We start from the raw sequence: 16,296 nt of genomic DNA, 5'->3' as shown, positions 1-16,296 counted from the left end.
AGCTTGTGCCTGGGCAGCGCTGGAGGCACACACCTCCTCACCCAGCCCACTGCTCACACAGCCTGTGCCTGGGCAGCGCTGGAGGCACACACCTCCTCACCCTGCTCACTGCTCACACAGCCTGTGCCTGGGCAGCGCTGGAGGCACACACCTCCTCACCCTGCTCACTGCTCACACAGACTGTGCCTGGGCAGCGCTGGAGGCACACACCTCCTCACCCAGCCCACTGCTCACACAGCCTGTGCCTGGGCAGCGCTGGAGGCACACACCTCCTCACCCAGCCCACTGCTCACACAGCCTGTGCCTGGGCAGCGCTGGAGGCACACACCTCCTCACCCAGCCCACTGCTCACACAGCCTGTGCCTGGGCAGCGCTGGAGGCACACACCTCCTCACCCAGCCCACTGCTCACACAGCCTGTGCCTGGGCAGCGCTGGAGGCACACACCTCCTCACCCAGCCCACTGCTCACACTGCCTATGACTGGGCAGCGCTGGAGGCACACACCTCCTCACCCAGCCCACTGCTCACACAGCCTGTGCCTGGGCAGCGCTGGAGGCACACACCTCCTCACCCAGCCCACTGCTCACACAGCCTGTGCCTGGGCAGCGCTGGAGGCACACACCTCCTCACCCAGCCCACTGCTCACACAGCCTGTGCCTGGGCAGCGCTGGAGGCACACACCTCCTGGCCCACTGCTCACTGCCCACACAGTCTGTGCCTGGGCAGCGCTGGAGGCACACACCTCCTCACCCAGCCCACTGCTCACACAGCCTGTGCCTGGGCAGCGCTGGAGGCACACACCTCCTCACCCAGCCCACTGCTCACACAGCCTGTGCCTGGGCAGTGCTGGAGGCACACACCTCCTCACCCAGCCCACTGCTCACACAGCCTGTGCCTGGGCAGCGCTGGATGCACACACCTCCTCACCCTGCTCACTGCTCACACAGCCTGTGCCTGGGCAGTGCTGGAGGCACACACCTCCTCACCCAGCCCACTGCTCACACAGCCTGTGCCTGGGCAGCGCTGGAGGCACACACCTCCTCACCCAGCCCACTGCTCACACAGCCTGTGCCTGGGCAGCGCTGGAGGCACACACCTCCTCACCCAGCCCACTGCTCACACAGCCTGTGCCTGGGCAGCGCTGGAGGCACACACACCTCACCCAGCCCACTGCTCACACAGCCTGTGCCTGGGCAGCGCTGGAGGCACACACCTCCTCACCCAGCCCACTGCTCACACAGCCTGTCCCTGGGCAGCGGTGGAGGCACACACCTCCTCACCCAGCCCACTGCTCACACAGCCTGTGCCTGGGCAGCGCTGGAGGCACACACCTCCTCACCCAGCCCACTGCTCACACTGCCTATGCCTGGGCAGCGCTGGAGGCACACACCTCCTCACCCAGCCCACTGCTCACACAGCCTGTGCCTGGGCAGCGCTGGAGGCACACACCTCCTCACCCAGCCCACTGCTCACACAGCCTGTGCCTGGGCAGCGCTGGAGGCACACACCTCCTCACCCAGCCCACTGCTCACACAGCCTGTGCCTGGGCAGCGCTGGAGGCACACACCTCCTCACCCAGCCCACTGCTCACACAGCCTGTGCCTGGGCAGCGCTGGAGGCACACACCTCCTCACCCAGCCCACTGCTCACACTGCCTATGACTGGGCAGCGCTGGAGGCACACACCTCCTCACCCAGCCCACTGCTCACAACGCCTGTGCCTGGGCAGCGCTGGAGGCACACACCTCCTCACCCAGCCCACTGCTCACACAGCCTGTGCCTGGGCAGCGCTGGAGGCACACACCTCCTCACCCAGCCCACTGCTCACACAGCCTGTGCCTGGGCAGCGCTGGAGGCACACACCTCCTCGCCCACTGCTCACTGCCCACACAGCCTGTGCCTGGGCAGCGCTGGAGGCACACACCTCCTCACCCAGCCCACTGCTCACACAGCCTGTGCCTGGGCAGCGCTGGAGGCACACACCTCCTCACCCAGCCCACTGCTCACACAGCCTGTGCCTGGGCAGCGCTGGAGGCACACACCTCCTCACCCAGCCCACTGCTCACACAGCTTGTGCCTGGGCAGCGCTGGAGGCACACACCTCCTCACCCTGCTCACTGCTCACACAGACTGTGCCTGGGCAGCGCTGGAGGCACACACCTCCTCACCCAGCCCACTGCTCACACAGCCTGTGCCTGGGCAGCACTGGAGGCACACACCTCCTCACACAGCCCACTCCTCACACAGCCTGTGCCTGGGCAGCGCTGGAGGCAGACACCTCCTCACCCAGCCCACTGCTCACACAGCCTGTGCCTGGGCAGCGCTGGAGGCACACACCTCCTCACCCAGCCCACTGCTCACACAGCCTGTGCCTGGGCAGCGCTGGAGGCACACACCTCCTCACCCAGCCCACTGCTCACACAGCCTGTGCCTGGGCAGCGCTGGAGGCACACACCTCCTCACCCAGCCCACTGCTCACACAGCCTGTGCCTGGGCAGCGCTGGAGGCACACACCTCCTCACCCAGCCCACTACCACGTCACAGCCTGTGCCTGGGCAGCGCTGGAGGCACACACCTCCTCACACAGCCCACTGCTCACACAGCCTGTGCCTGGGCAGCGCTGGAGGCACACACCTCCTCACCCAGCCCACTGCTCACACAGCCTGTGCCTGGGCAGCGCTGGAGGCACACACCTCCTCACCCAGCCCACTGCTCACACAGCCTGTGCCTGGGCAGCGCTGGAGGCACACACCTCCTCACCCAGCCCACTGCTCACACAGCCTGTGCCTGGGCAGCGCTGGAGGCACACACCTCCTCACCCAGCCCACTGCTCACACAGCCTGTGCCTGGGCAGCGCTGGAGGCACACACCTCCTCACCCAGCCCACTGCTCACACAGCCTGTGCCTGGGCAGCGCTGGAGGCACACACCTCCTCACACAGCCCACTGCTCACACAGCCTGTGCCTGGGCAGTGCTGGAGGCACACACCTCCTCACCCAGCCCACTGCTCACTGCCCACACAGCCTGTGCCTGGGCAGCGCTGGAGGCACACACCTCCTCACCCAGCCCACTGCTCACACAGCCTGTGCCTGGGCAGCGCTGGAGGCACACACCTCCTCACCCAGCCCACAGCTCACACAGCCTGTGCCTGGGCAGCGCTGGAGGCACACACCTCCTCACCCAGCCCACTGCTCACACAGCTTGTGCCTGGGCAGCGCTGGAGGCACACACCTCCTCTCCCTGCTCACTGCTCACACAGCTTGTGCCTGGGCAGCGCTGGAGGCACACACCTCCTCACCCTGCTCACTGCTCACACAGCCTGTGCCTGGGCAGCGCTGGAGGCACACACCTCCTCACCCAGCCCACTGCTCACACAGCTTGTGCCTGGGCAGCGCTGGAGGCACACACCTCCTCACCCTGCTCACTGCTCACACAGACTGTGCCTGGGCAGCGCTGGAGGCACACACCTCCTCACCCAGCCCACTGCTCACACAGCCTGTGCCTGGGCAGCGCTGGAGGCACACACCTCCTCACCCAGCCCACTGCTCACACAGCCTGTGCATGGGCAGCGCTGGAGGCACACACCTCCTCACCCAGCCCACTGCTCACACAGCCTGTGCCTGGGCAGCGCTGGAGGCACACACCTCCTCACCCAGCCCACTGCTCACACAGCCTGTGCATGGGCAGCGCTGGAGGCACACACCTCCTCACCCAGCTCACTGCTCACACAGCCTGTGCCTGGGCAGCGCTGGAGGCACACACCTCCTCACCCAGCCCACTGCTCACACAGCCTGTGCCTGGGCAGCGCTGGAGGCACACACCTCCTCACCCAGCCCACTGCTCACACAGCCTGTGCCTGGGCAGCGCTGGAGGCACACACCTCCTCACCCAGCCCACTGCTCACACAGCCTGTGCCTGGGCAGCGCTGGAGGCACACACCTCCTCACCCAGCCCACTGCTCACACAGACTGTGCCTGGGCAGCGCTGGAGGCACACACCTCCTCACCCAGCCCACTGCTCACACAGCCTGTGCCTGGGCAGCGCTGGAGGCACACACCTCCTCACCCAGCTCACTGCTCACACAGCCTGTGCCTGGGCAGCGCTGGAGGCACACACCTCCTCACCCAGCCCACAGCTCACACAGCCTGTGCCTGGGCAGCGCTGGAGGCACACACCTCACCCAGCCCACTGCTCACACAGCCTGTGCCTGGGCAGCGCTGGAGGCACACACCTCCTCACCCAGCCCACTGCTCACACAGCCTGTGCCTGGGCAGCGCTGGAGGCACACACCTCCTCACCCAGCCCACTGCTCACACAGCCTGTGCCTGGGCAGTGCTGGAGGCACACACCTCCTCACCCAGCCCACTACCACGTCACAGCCTGTGCCTGGGCAGCGCTGGAGGCACACACCTCCTCACACAGCCCACTGCTCACACAGCCTGTGCCTGGGCAGTGCTGGAGGCACACACCTCCTCACCCAGCCCACTGCTCACACAGCCTGTGCCTGGGCAGCGCTGGAGGCACACACCTCCTCACCAAGCCCACTGCTCACACAGCCTGTGCCTGGGCAGCGCTGGAGGCACACACCTCCTCACCCAGCCCACTGCTCACACAGCCTGTGCCTGGGCAGCGCTGGAGGCACACACCTCCTCACCCAGCCCACTGCTCACACAGCCTGTGCCTGGGCAGCGCTGGAGGCACACACCTCCTCACCCAGCCCACTGCTCACACAGCTTGTGCCTGGGCAGCGCTGGAGGCACACACCTCCTCTCCCTGCTCACTGCTCACACAGCTTGTGCCTGGGCAGCGCTGGATGCACACACCTCCTCACCCTGCTCACTGCTCACACAGCCTGTGCCTGGGCAGTGCTGGAGGCACACACCTCCTCACCCAGCCCACTGCTCACACAGCCTGTGCCTGGGCAGCGCTGGAGGCACACACCTCCTCACCCAGCCCACTGCTCACACAGCCTGTGCCTGGGCAGCGCTGGAGGCACACACCTCCTCACCCAGCCCACTGCTCACACAGCCTGTGCCTGGGCAGCGCTGGAGGCACACACCTCCTCACCCAGCCCACTGCTCACACAGCCTGTGCCTGGGCAGCGCTGGAGGCACACACCTCCTCACCCAGCCCACTGCTCACACAGCCTGTGCATGGGCAGCGCTGGAGGCACACACCTCCTCACCCAGCCCACTGCTCACACAGCCTGTGCCTGGGCAGCGCTGGAGGCACACACCTCCTCACCCAGCCCACTGCTCACACAGCCTGTGCCTGGGCAGCGCTGGAGGCACACACCTCCTCACCCAGCCCACTGCTCACACAGCCTGTGCCTGGGCAGCGCTGGAGGCACACACCTCCTCACACAGCCCACTGCTCACACAGCCTGTGCCTGGGCAGCGCTGGAGGCACACACACCTCACCCAGCCCACTGCTCACACAGCCTGTCCCTGGGCAGCGCTGGAGGCACACACCTCCTCACCCAGCCCACTGCTCACACAGCCTGTCCCTGGGCAGCGGTGGAGGCACACACCTCCTCACCCAGCCCACTGCTCACACAGCCTGTGCCTGGGCAGCGCTGGAGGCACACACCTCCTCACCCAGCCCACTGCTCACACTGCCTATGCCTGGGCAGCGCTGGAGGCACACACCTCCTCACCCAGCCCACTGCTCACACAGCCTGTGCCTGGGCAGCGCTGGAGGCACACACCTCCTCACCCAGCCCACTGCTCACACAGCCTGTGCCTGGGCAGCGCTGGAGGCACACACCTCCTCACCCAGCCCACTGCTCACACAGCCTGTGCCTGGGCAGCGCTGGAGGCACACACCTCCTCACCCAGCCCACTGCTCACACTGCCTATGACTGGGCAGCGCTGGAGGCACACACCTCCTCACCCAGCCCACTGCTCACACAGCCTGTGCCTGGGCAGCGCTGGAGGCACACACCTCCTCACCCAGCCCACTGCTCACACAGCCTGTGCCTGGGCAGCGCTGGAGGCACACACCTCCTCACCCAGCCCACTGCTCACACAGCCTGTGCCTGGGCAGCGCTGGAGGCACACACCTCCTCGCCCACTGCTCACTGCCCACACAGCCTGTGCCTGGGCAGCGCTGGAGGCACACACCTCCTCACCCAGCCCACTGCTCACACAGCCTGTGCCTGGGCAGCGCTGGAGGCACACACCTCCTTACCCAGCCCACTGCTCACACAGCCTGTGCCTGGGCAGCGCTGGAGGCACACACCTCCTCACCCAGCCCACTGCTCACACAGCTTGTGCCTGGGCAGCGCTGGAGGCACACACCTCCTCACCCTGCTCACTGCTCACACAGACTGTGCCTGGGCAGCGCTGGAGGCACACACCTCCTCACCCAGCCCACTGCTCACACAGCCTGTGCCTGGGCAGCACTGGAGGCACACACCTCCTCACACAGCCCACTCCTCACACAGCCTGTGCCTGGGCAGCGCTGGAGGCAGACACCTCCTCACCCAGCCCACTGCTCACACAGCCTGTGCCTGGGCAGCGCTGGAGGCACACACCTCCTCACCCAGCCCACTGCTCACACAGCCTGTGCCTGGGCAGCGCTGGAGGCACACACCTCCTCACCCAGCCCACTGCTCACACAGCCTGTGCCTGGGCAGCGCTGGAGGCACACACCTCCTCACCCAGCCCACTGCTCACACAGCCTGTGCCTGGGCAGCGCTGGAGGCACACACCTCCTCACCCAGCCCACTACCACGTCACAGCCTGTGCCTGGGCAGCGCTGGAGGCACACACCTCCTCACACAGCCCACTGCTCACACAGCCTGTGCCTGGGCAGCGCTGGAGGCACACACCTCCTCACCCAGCCCACTGCTCACACAGCCTGTGCCTGGGCAGCGCTGGAGGCACACACCTCCTCACCCAGCCCACTGCTCACACAGCCTGTGCCTGGGCAGCGCTGGAGGCACACACCTCCTCACCCAGCCCACTGCTCACACAGCCTGTGCCTGGGCAGCGCTGGAGGCACACACCTCCTCACCCAGCCCACTGCTCACACAGACTGTGCCTGGGCAGCGCTGGAGGCACACACCTCCTCACCCAGCCCACTGCTCACACAGCCTGTGCCTGGGCAGCGCTGGAGGCACACACCTCCTCACACAGCCCACTGCTCACACAGCCTGTGCCTGGGCAGTGCTGGAGGCACACACCTCCTCACCCAGCCCACTGCTCACTGCCCACACAGCCTGTGCCTGGGCAGCGCTGGAGGCACACACCTCCTCACCCAGCCCACTGCTCACACAGCCTGTGCCTGGGCAGCGCTGGAGGCACACACCTCCTCACCCAGCCCACTGCTCACACAGCCTGTGCCTGGGCAGCGCTGGAGGCACACACCTCCTCACCCAGCCCACTGCTCACACAGCTTGTGCCTGGGCAGCGCTGGAGGCACACACCTCCTCTCCCTGCTCACTGCTCACACAGCTTGTGCCTGGGCAGCGCTGGAGGCACACACCTCCTCACCCTGCTCACTGCTCACACAGCCTGTGCCTGGGCAGCGCTGGAGGCACACACCTCCTCACCCAGCCCACTGCTCACACAGCTTGTGCCTGGGCAGCGCTGGAGGCACACACCTCCTCACCCTGCTCACTGCTCACACAGACTGTGCCTGGGCAGCGCTGGAGGCACACACCTCCTCACCCAGCCCACTGCTCACACAGCCTGTGCCTGGGCAGCGCTGGAGGCACACACCTCCTCACCCAGCCCACTGCTCACACAGCCTGTGCCTGGGCAGCGCTGGAGGCACACACCTCCTCACCCAGCCCACTGCTCACACAGCCTGTGCATGGGCAGCGCTGGAGGCACACACCTCCTCACCCAGCCAACTGCTCACACAGCCTGTGCCTGGGCAGCGCTGGAGGCACACACCTCCTCACCCAGCCCACTGCTCACACAGCCTGTGCATGGGCAGCGCTGGAGGCACACACCTCCTCACCCAGCTCACTGCTCACACAGCCTGTGCCTGGGCAGCGCTGGAGGCACACACCTCCTCACCCAGCCCACTGCTCACACAGCCTGTGCCTGGGCAGCGCTGGAGGCACACACCTCCTCACCCAGCCCACTGCTCACACAGCCTGTGCCTGGGCAGCGCTGGAGGCACACACCTCCTCACCCAGCCCACTGCTCACACAGCCTGTGCCTGGGCAGCGCTGGAGGCACACACCTCCTCACCCAGCCCACTGCTCACACAGACTGTGCCTGGGCAGCGCTGGAGGCACACACCTCCTCACCCAGCCCACTGCTCACACAGCCTGTGCCTGGGCAGCGCTGGAGGCACACACCTCCTCACCCAGCTCACTGCTCACACAGCCTGTGCCTGGGCAGCGCTGGAGGCACACACCTCCTCACCCAGCCCACAGCTCACACAGCCTGTGCCTGGGCAGCGCTGGAGGCACACACCTCCTCACCCAGCCCACTGCTCACACAGCCTGTGCCTGGGCAGCGCTGGAGGCACACACCTCCTCACCCAGCCCACTGCTCACACAGCCTGTGCCTGGGCAGCGCTGGAGGCACACACCTCCTCACCCAGCCCACTGCTCACACAGCCTGTGCCTGGGCAGCGCTGGAGGCACACACCTCCTCACCCAGCCCACTGCTCACACAGCCTGTGCCTGGGCAGCGCTGGAGGCACACACCTCCTCACCCAGCCCACTGCTCACACAGACTGTGCCTGGGCAGCGCTGGAGGCACACACCTCCTCACCCAGCCCACTGCTCACACAGCCTGTGCCTGGGCAGCGCTGGAGGCACACACCTCCTCACACAGCCCACTGCTCACACAGCCTGTGCCTGGGCAGTGCTGGAGGCACACACCTCCTCACCCAGCCCACTGCTCACTGCCCACACAGCCTGTGCCTGGGCAGCGCTGGAGGCACACACCTCCTCACCCAGCCCACTGCTCACACAGCCTGTGCCTGGGCAGCGCTGGAGGCACACACCTCCTCACCCAGCCCACTGCTCACACAGCCTGTGCCTGGGCAGCGCTGGAGGCACACACCTCCTCACCCAGCCCACTGCTCACACAGCTTGTGCCTGGGCAGCGCTGGAGGCACACACCTCCTCTCCCTGCTCACTGCTCACACAGCTTGTGCCTGGGCAGCGCTGGAGGCACACACCTCCTCACCCTGCTCACTGCTCACACAGCCTGTGCCTGGGCAGCGCTGGAGGCACACACCTCCTCACCCAGCCCACTGCTCACACAGCTTGTGCCTGGGCAGCGCTGGAGGCACACACCTCCTCACCCTGCTCACTGCTCACACAGACTGTGCCTGGGCAGCGCTGGAGGCACACACCTCCTCACCCAGCCCACTGCTCACACAGCCTGTGCCTGGGCAGCGCTGGAGGCACACACCTCCTCACCCAGCCCACTGCTCACACAGCCTGTGCCTGGGCAGCGCTGGAGGCACACACCTCCTCACCCAGCCCACTGCTCACACAGCCTGTGCATGGGCAGCGCTGGAGGCACACACCTCCTCACCCAGCTCACTGCTCACACAGCCTGTGCCTGGGCAGCGCTGGAGGCACACACCTCCTCACCCAGCCCACTGCTCACACAGCCTGTGCCTGGGCAGCGCTGGAGGCACACACCTCCTCACCCAGCCCACTGCTCACACAGCCTGTGCCTGGGCAGCGCTGGAGGCACACACCTCCTCACCCAGCCCACTGCTCACACAGCCTGTGCCTGGGCAGCGCTGGAGGCACACACCTCCTCACCCAGCCCACTGCTCACACAGACTGTGCCTGGGCAGCGCTGGAGGCACACACCTCCTCACCCAGCCCACTGCTCACACAGCCTGTGCCTGGGCAGCGCTGGAGGCACACACCTCCTCACCCAGCTCACTGCTCACACAGCCTGTGCCTGGGCAGCGCTGGAGGCACACACCTCCTCACCCAGCCCACAGCTCACACAGCCTGTGCCTGGGCAGCGCTGGAGGCACACACCTCACCCAGCCCACTGCTCACACAGCCTGTGCCTGGGCAGCGCTGGAGGCACACACCTCCTCACCCAGCCCACTGCTCACACAGCCTGTGCCTGGGCAGCGCTGGAGGCACACACCTCCTCACCCAGCCCACTGCTCACACAGCCTGTGCCTGGGCAGTGCTGGAGGCACACACCTCCTCACCCAGCCCACTACCACGTCACAGCCTGTGCCTGGGCAGCGCTGGAGGCACACACCTCCTCACACAGCCCACTGCTCACACAGCCTGTGCCTGGGCAGCGCTGGAGGCACACACCTCCTCACCCAGCCCACTGCTCACACAGCCTGTGCCTGGGCAGCGCTGGAGGCACACACCTCCTCACCCAGCCCACTGCTCACACAGCCTGTGCCTGGGCAGCGCTGGAGGCACACACCTCCTCACCCAGCCCACTGCTCACACAGCCTGTGCCTGGGCAGCGCTGGAGGCACACACCTCCTCACCCAGCCCACTGCTCACACAGCCTGTGCATGGGCAGCGCTGGAGGCACACACCTCCTCACCCAGCCCACTGCTCACACAGCCTGTGCCTGGGCAGCGCTGGAGGCACACACCTCCTCACCCAGCCCACTGCTCACACAGCCTGTGCATGGGCAGCGCTGGAGGCACACACCTCCTCACCCAGCTCACTGCTCACACAGCCTGTGCCTGGGCAGCGCTGGAGGCACACACCTCCTCACCCAGCCCACTGCTCACACAGCCTGTGCCTGGGCAGCGCTGGAGGCACACACCTCCTCACCCAGCCCACTGCTCACACAGCCTGTGCCTGGGCAGCGCTGGAGGCACACACCTCCTCACCCAGCCCACTGCTCACACAGCCTGTGCCTGGGCAGCGCTGGAGGCACACACCTCCTCACCCAGCCCACTGCTCACACAGACTGTGCCTGGGCAGCGCTGGAGGCACACACCTCCTCACCCAGCCCACTGCTCACACAGCCTGTGCCTGGGCAGCGCTGGAGGCACACACCTCCTCACCCAGCTCACTGCTCACACAGCCTGTGCCTGGGCAGCGCTGGAGGCACACACCTCCTCACCCAGCCCACAGCTCACACAGCCTGTGCCTGGGCAGCGCTGGAGGCACACACCTCACCCAGCCCACTGCTCACACAGCCTGTGCCTGGGCAGCGCTGGAGGCACACACCTCCTCACCCAGCCCACTGCTCACACAGCCTGTGCCTGGGCAGCGCTGGAGGCACACACCTCCTCACCCAGCCCACTGCTCACACAGCCTGTGCCTGGGCAGCGCTGGAGGCACACACCTCCTCACCCAGCCCACTGCTCACACAGCCTGTGTCTGGGCAGCGCTGGAGGCACACACCTCCTCACCCAGCCCACTGCTCACACAGCCTGTGCATGGGCAGCGCTGGAGGCACACACCTCCTCACCCAGCTCACTGCTCACACAGCCTGTGCCTGGGCAGCGCTGGAGGCACACACCTCCTCACCCAGCCCACTGCTCACACAGCCTGTGCCTGGGCAGCGCTGGAGGCACACACCTCCTCACCCAGCCCACTGCTCACACAGCCTGTGCCTGGGCAGCGCTGGAGGCACACACCTCCTCACCCAGCCCACTGCTCACACAGCCTGTGCCTGGGCAGCGCTGGAGGCACACACCTCCTCACCCAGCCCACTGCTCACACAGACTGTGCCTGGGCAGCGCTGGAGGCACACACCTCCTCACCCAGCCCACTGCTCACACAGCCTGTGCCTGGGCAGCGCTGGAGGCACACACCTCCTCACCCAGCTCACTGCTCACACAGCCTGTGCCTGGGCAGCGCTGGAGGCACACACCTCCTCACCCAGCCCACAGCTCACACAGCCTGTGCCTGGGCAGCGCTGGAGGCACACACCTCACCCAGCCCACTGCTCACACAGCCTGTGCCTGGGCAGCGCTGGAGGCACACACCTCCTCACCCAGCCCACTGCTCACACAGCCTGTGCCTGGGCAGCGCTGGAGGCACACACCTCCTCACCCAGCCCACTGCTCACACAGCCTGTGCCTGGGCAGTGCTGGAGGCACACACCTCCTCACCCAGCCCACTACCACGTCACAGCCTGTGCCTGGGCAGCGCTGGAGGCACACACCTCCTCACACAGCCCACTGCTCACACAGCCTGTGCCTGGGCAGCGCTGGAGGCACACACCTCCTCACCCAGCCCACTGCTCACACAGCCTGTGCCTGGGCAGCGCTGGAGGCACACACCTCCTCACCAAGCCCACTGCTCACACAGCCTGTGCCTGGGCAGCGCTGGAGGCACACACCTCCTCACCCAGCCCACTGCTCACACAGCCTGTGCCTGGGCAGCGCTGGAGGCACACACCTCCTCACCCAGCCCACTGCTCACACAGCCTGTGCCTGGGCAGCGCTGGAGGCACACACCTCCTCACCCAGCCCACTGCTCACACAGCTTGTGCCTGGGCAGCGCTGGAGGCACACACCTCCTCTCCCTGCTCACTGCTCACACAGCTTGTGCCTGGGCAGCGCTGGATGCACACACCTCCTCACCCTGCTCACTGCTCACACAGCCTGTGCCTGGGCAGCGCTGGAGGCACACACCTCCTCACCCAGCCCACTGCTCACACAGCCTGTGCCTGGGCAGCGCTGGAGGCACACACCTCCTCACCCAGCCCACTGCTCACACAGCCTGTGCCTGGGCAGCGCTGGAGGCACACACCTCGTCACCCAGCCCACTGCTCACACAGCCTGTGCCTGGGCAGCGCTGGAGGCACACACCTCCTCACCCAGCCCACTGCTCACACAGCCTGTGCCTGGGCAGCGCTGGAGGCACACACCTCCTCACCCAGCCCACTGCTCACACAGCCTGTGCATGGGCAGCGCTGGAGGCACACACCTCCTCACCCAGCCCACTGCTCACACAGCCTGTGCCTGGGCAGCGCTGGAGGCACACACCTCCTCACCCAGCCCACTGCTCACACAGCCTGTGCATGGGCAGCGCTGGAGGCACACACCTCCTCACCCAGCTCACTGCTCACACAGCCTGTGCCTGGGCAGCGCTTGAGGCACACACCTCCTCACCCAGCCCACTGCTCACACAGCCTGTGCCTGGGCAGCGCTGGAGGCACACACCTCCTCACCCAGCCCACTGCTCACACAGCCTGTGCCTGGGCAGCGCTGGAGGCACACACCTCCTCACCCAGCCCACTGCTCACACAGCCTGTGCCTGGGCAGCGCTGGAGGCACACACCTCCTCACCCAGCCCACTGCTCACACAGATTGTGCCTGGGCAGCGCTGGAGGCACACACCTCCTCACCCAGCCCACTGCTCACACAGCCTGTGCCTGGGCAGCGCTGGAGGCACACACCTCCTCACCCAGCTCACTGCTCACACAGCCTGTGCCTGGGCAGCGCTGGAGGCACACACCTCCTCACCCAGCCCACAGCTCACACAGCCTGTGCCTGGGCAGCGCTGGAGGCACACACCTCACCCAGCCCACTGCTCACACAGCCTGTGCCTGGGCAGCGCTGGAGGCACACACCTCCTCACCCAGCCCACTGCTCACACAGCCTGTGCCTGGGCAGCGCTGGAGGCACACACCTCCTCACCCAGCCCACTGCTCACACAGCCTGTGCCTGGGCAGTGCTGGAGGCACACACCTCCTCACCCAGCCCACTACCACGTCACAGCCTGTGCCTGGGCAGCGCTGGAGGCACACACCTCCTCACACAGCCCACTGCTCACACAGCCTGTGCCTGGGCAGCGCTGGAGGCACACACCTCCTCACCCAGCCCACTGCTCACACAGCCTGTGCCTGGGCAGCGCTGGAGGCACACACCTCCTCACCAAGCCCACTGCTCACACAGCCTGTGCCTGGGCAGCGCTGGAGGCACACACCTCCTCACCCAGCCCACTGCTCACACAGCCTGTGCCTGGGCAGCGCTGGAGGCACACACCTCCTCACCCAGCCCACTGCTCACACAGCCTGTGCCTGGGCAGCGCTGGAGGCACACACCTCCTCACCCAGCCCACTGCTCACACAGCTTGTGCCTGGGCAGCGCTGGAGGCACACACCTCCTCTCCCTGCTCACTGCTCACACAGCTTGTGCCTGGGCAGCGCTGGATGCACACACCTCCTCACCCTGCTCACTGCTCACACAGCCTGTGCCTGGGCAGTGCTGGAGGCACACACCTCCTCACCCAGCCCACTGCTCACACAGCCTGTGCCTGGGCAGCGCTGGAGGCACACACCTCCTCACCCAGCCCACTGCTCACACAGCCTGTGCCTGGGCAGCGCTGGAGGCACACACCTCCTCACCCAGCTCACTGCTCACACAGCCTGTGCCTGGGCAGCGCTGGAGGCACACACCTCCTCACCCAGCCCACTGCTCACACAGCCTGTGCCTGGGCAGCGCTGGAGGCACACACCTCCTCACCCAGCCCACTGCTCACACAGCCTGTGCCTGGGCAGCGCTGGAGGCACACACCTCCTCACCCAGCCCACTGCTCACACAGCCTGTGCCTGGGCAGCGCTGGAGGCACACACCTCCTCACCCAGCCCACTGCTCACACAGCCTGTGCCTGGGCAGCGCTGGAGGCACACACCTCCTCACCCAGCCCACTGCTCACACAGCCTGTGCCTGGGCAGCGCTGGAGGCACACACCTCCTCACCCAGCCCACTGCTCACACAGCCTGTGCCTGGGCAGCGCTGGAGGCACACACCTCCTCACCCAGCCCACTGCTCACACAGCCTGTGCCTGGGCAGCGCTGGAGGCACACACCTCCTCACCCAGCCCACTGCTCACACAGACTGTGCCTGGGCAGCGCTGGAGGCACACACCTCCTCACCCAGCTCACTACTCACACAGCCTGTGCCTGGGTAGCGCTGGAGGCACACACCTCCTCACCCAGCCCACTGCTCACACAGCCTGTGCCTGGGCAGCGCTGGAGGCACACACCTCCTCACACAGCCCACTGCTCACACAGCCTGTGCCTGGGCAGCGCTGGAGGCACACACCTCCTCACCCAGCCCACTGCTCACACAGCCTGTGCCTGGGCAGCGCTGGAGGCACACACACCTCACCCAGCCCACTGCTCACACAGCCTGTCCCTGGGCAGCGCTGGAGGCACACACCTCCTCACCCAGCCCACTGCTCACACAGCCTGTGCCTGGGCAGCGCTGGAGGCACACACCTCCTCACCCAGCCCACTACCACGTCACAGCCTGTGCCTGGGCAGCGCTGGAGGCACACACCTCCTCACCCAGCCCACTGCTCACACAGCCTGTGCCTGGGCAGCACTGGAGGCACACACCTCCTCACACAGCCCACTGCTCACACAGCCTGTGCCTGGGCAGCGCTGGAGGCACACACACCTCACCCAGCCCACTGCTCACACAGCCTGTCCCTGGGCAGCGCTGGAGGCACACACCTCCTCACCCAGCCCACTGCTCACACAGCCTGTGCCTGGGCAGTGCTGGAAGCACACACCTCCTCACCCAGCCCACTGCTCACACAGCCTGTGCCTGGGCAGCGCTGGAGGCACACACCTCCTCACCCAGCCCACTGCTCACACTGCCTATGCCTGGGCAGCGCTGGAGGCACACACCTCCTCACCCAGCCCACTGCTCACACAGCCTGTGCCTGGGCAGCGCTGTAGGCACACACCTCCTCACCCAGCCCACTGCTCACACAGCCTGTGCCTGGGCAGCGCTGGAGGCACACACCTCCTCACCCAGCCCACTGCTCACACAGCCTGTGCCTGGGCAGCGCTGGAGGCACACACCTCCTCACACAGCCCACTGCTCACACAGCCTGTGCCTGGGCAGCGCTGGAGGCACACACCTCCTCACCCAGCCCACTGCTCACTGCCCACACAGCCTGTGCCTGGGCAGCGCTGGAGGCACACACCTCCTCACCCAGCCCACTGCTCACACAGCCTGTGCCTGGGCAGCGCTGGAGGCACACACCTCCTCACCCAGCCCACTGCTCACACAGCCTGTGCCTGGGCAGCGCTGGAGGCACACACCTCCTCACCCAGCCCACTGCTCACACAGCTTGTGCCTGGGCAGCGCTGGAGGCACACACCTCCTCACCCTGCTCACTGCTCACACAGACTGTGCCTGGGCAGCGCTGGAGGCACACACCTCGTCACCCAGCCCACTGCTCACACAGCCTGTGCCTGGGCAGCGCTGGAGGCACACACCTCCTCACCCAGCCCACTCCTCACACAGCCTGTGCCTGGGCAGCGCTGGAGGCAGACACCTCCTCACCCAGCCCACTGCTCACACAGCCTGTGCCTGGGCAGCGCTGGAGGCACACACCTCCTCACC

This window comes from Ascaphus truei, chromosome 4 (assembly GCF_040206685.1).
Source record: "Ascaphus truei isolate aAscTru1 chromosome 4, aAscTru1.hap1, whole genome shotgun sequence".
In the NCBI taxonomy this organism is placed as follows: Eukaryota; Metazoa; Chordata; class Amphibia; order Anura; family Ascaphidae; genus Ascaphus; species Ascaphus truei.
This window is presented reverse-complemented; position numbering follows the sequence as displayed.